The sequence below is a fragment of the Saimiri boliviensis genome, chromosome 2 (genome assembly GCF_048565385.1).
Source record: "Saimiri boliviensis isolate mSaiBol1 chromosome 2, mSaiBol1.pri, whole genome shotgun sequence".
Lineage (NCBI taxonomy): Eukaryota > Metazoa > Chordata > Mammalia > Primates > Cebidae > Saimiri > Saimiri boliviensis.
In genome coordinates, this window is record NC_133450.1 from 152,267,524 (window position 1) to 152,269,655 (window position 2,132).

Below are 2,132 nucleotides of genomic sequence, written 5' to 3' on the forward strand. Positions count from 1 at the left end.
CATTTGGAGTCTATGGCACAGGCTGGAGGCAGGAGTACAGATAATGAACAGAATCTCTCCACCTGGGCCCTCTAAATTCAAAGGCTTCAGGCGTATACAGAATAGATTTATATTTCCACATTCTGATAAAGAAGACAAAAAGAAACAATTAACTTTCTAATCTCCATCAGGAGACACCATGGTAATTAATTCATGAAGCTTCTCGGCGTTCTCCTTCCCTGGTTTATACAGTCAGAGAGGAATGATTTCTATGAGGAAACTTTGGTGGTTCTAACCTCACAACAAGCATGGGTCATGATTAGCTGAGAAACTGTTCTCCGCCCTCTACAATGATGACAAATGAGTCATTTAGAATTTTAAAGGTGAGGATATTTTCTAGAGGATTTTTGGGTCTGGGTTTTTGCTTACTTTATATCAAAGGAGACTTATGGTGACTCCCAGGAAGTAGTATCCACAAAAGATATTCTGTATGTTACTCCAAACTTTCCTCTTTAGTTCCAAGAACCATAATGAAGATTTATCATTGTCATCATGGGTATGCAACCATCCAGTCATACAGGCCCTTGTTCAGAAGGGTCTGTGCTGGGTTTATTGCTCTGTTGTCACTGTCTTGAAATTTAAAAAAAAAAATCTGAACAAGGGGCTTTGCATTTCATTTTTCACTGGGCCCTGCAAATTGACTCTGTTGGTTACATTTGAGTTCAGATACCGACTTGTGTTTAGATCAATGATGCTGACCCTTTATTTTATAACTTCACAGCTGTGAAATCCATTGAACTTGGAGTTAGAAGGGACGAGAAACTAACAATTAAAACAATCTTTATCACATGTACCCTGAAAATACGTGTATCAATTTAAAAAATGACAAATTGAAAAATCCTGGTGCCTCTGAATCGAAGGCCATTAGGTGTGATTATCCGGCTGTTAGCTGTCCATGCAAACCGGGCTCCCACTCCCTCCTCCTGGGCTTACAAATGCAGGGCCGGAGGTGGATCCCGTGCCTGGCCAGCCCTGCCTGGCCTCCCCTCCTCTCCACCTCGTGGCCGCAGCAACCCTCCAGCTTAGGCTCCGTGGACTGGCTCTCCCAGAGCAGCTGCCCAGGACCAACCCACACCCCCAGGCCTGCCGAAGCCTCCCCGCGGTACCTCCCTGGCCCAGGCCTGACATCCGGCACCTGGGAGCCCCTTCAGGCGTCAGTATCAAGGAGGCTAGGTCCTTGAATCCGCCAGCGCCAGAGAGGACCGTGGCCGGGTTGGCCCCCGGTGTCCGCACGGCCTTCACGCGGAGCAGGTCCCCACCCTGGAGGGCATCCTCCAGCACCACCATTACCTGGGCACTCTGCAGCGGAAGAGACTGGCCAGCGGGATGTAGCTCTCAGAAGTCCGGATAAAAAGCTTCAAAATCGCCGGATGAAACACAATAGGCCCTTCTCGGCGTCTCTCCACGCGTCTCGGCTCTCCACTCCCTCTCTTTTGGCCTGGCCGATGGCCTGCAGCTGCTGTGCTCTTAGGCACTCAGGCTCTGATGCTGCCTCTTGGCTCCTTCTGGGGTCTCTGCCGAGTGGAACAAGAGGCCCTGGCCTCTGCGTGGGCTTCCTGCTGCGGGCGGCCTCTGGTTACCACCCCCGAAGCCCAGGAAGTGGCGTGCATAGGCTGGGACCAGCCCTGCCCACCGGGCCCTGGGGCCTGTGTGCTCTGGCCGAGACAGGGGATGCGTGTGAGGAAGGGTCTCTGCCTCGAGGCGCCTACCTGGAGGACTCGGCCACTGCACTGTTTACGTTGTGGCACCACCTCTCGCAGTGACCCACGAGAAGGTTCTGGAGATTTCTGGAGAATGTATTTATTAACGCTCTCTCTTCGCTGAGAGTTACCAAAAAGGTCGCTTTGGGGAATAAATGAAGGGTCATTGAACAGAGTCAGACGCAAAAGTGGGCTTGTTATGTATGGGTAGGGCTTTCAGCATTGGATAAAAGGATCATTTGTTTTTAAAAAGTCTTGGAAAAACTCGTTTTCCAGTTGGAAAAAGTAAAGGTTGTAAACTGTGTGTGTAAAAAAGAAAACCATGAAGGGCTGGAAGGGAATGTAGGTGTCGGGTTTATAAGCTTTTGGTTCGAGTCCCTGTTAAGGACTCCA

The 2,132-nt window shown here is 49.9% G+C and overlaps 1 pseudogene; it reads left to right on the plus strand.

Moving 5' to 3' along the window:
- Positions 1–531: 531 nt before the first annotated feature.
- LOC101032227 (homeobox protein VENTX pseudogene) lies at positions 532–1,802 on the plus strand (annotated as a pseudogene).
- The last annotated feature ends 330 nt before the right edge of the window (positions 1,803–2,132 follow it).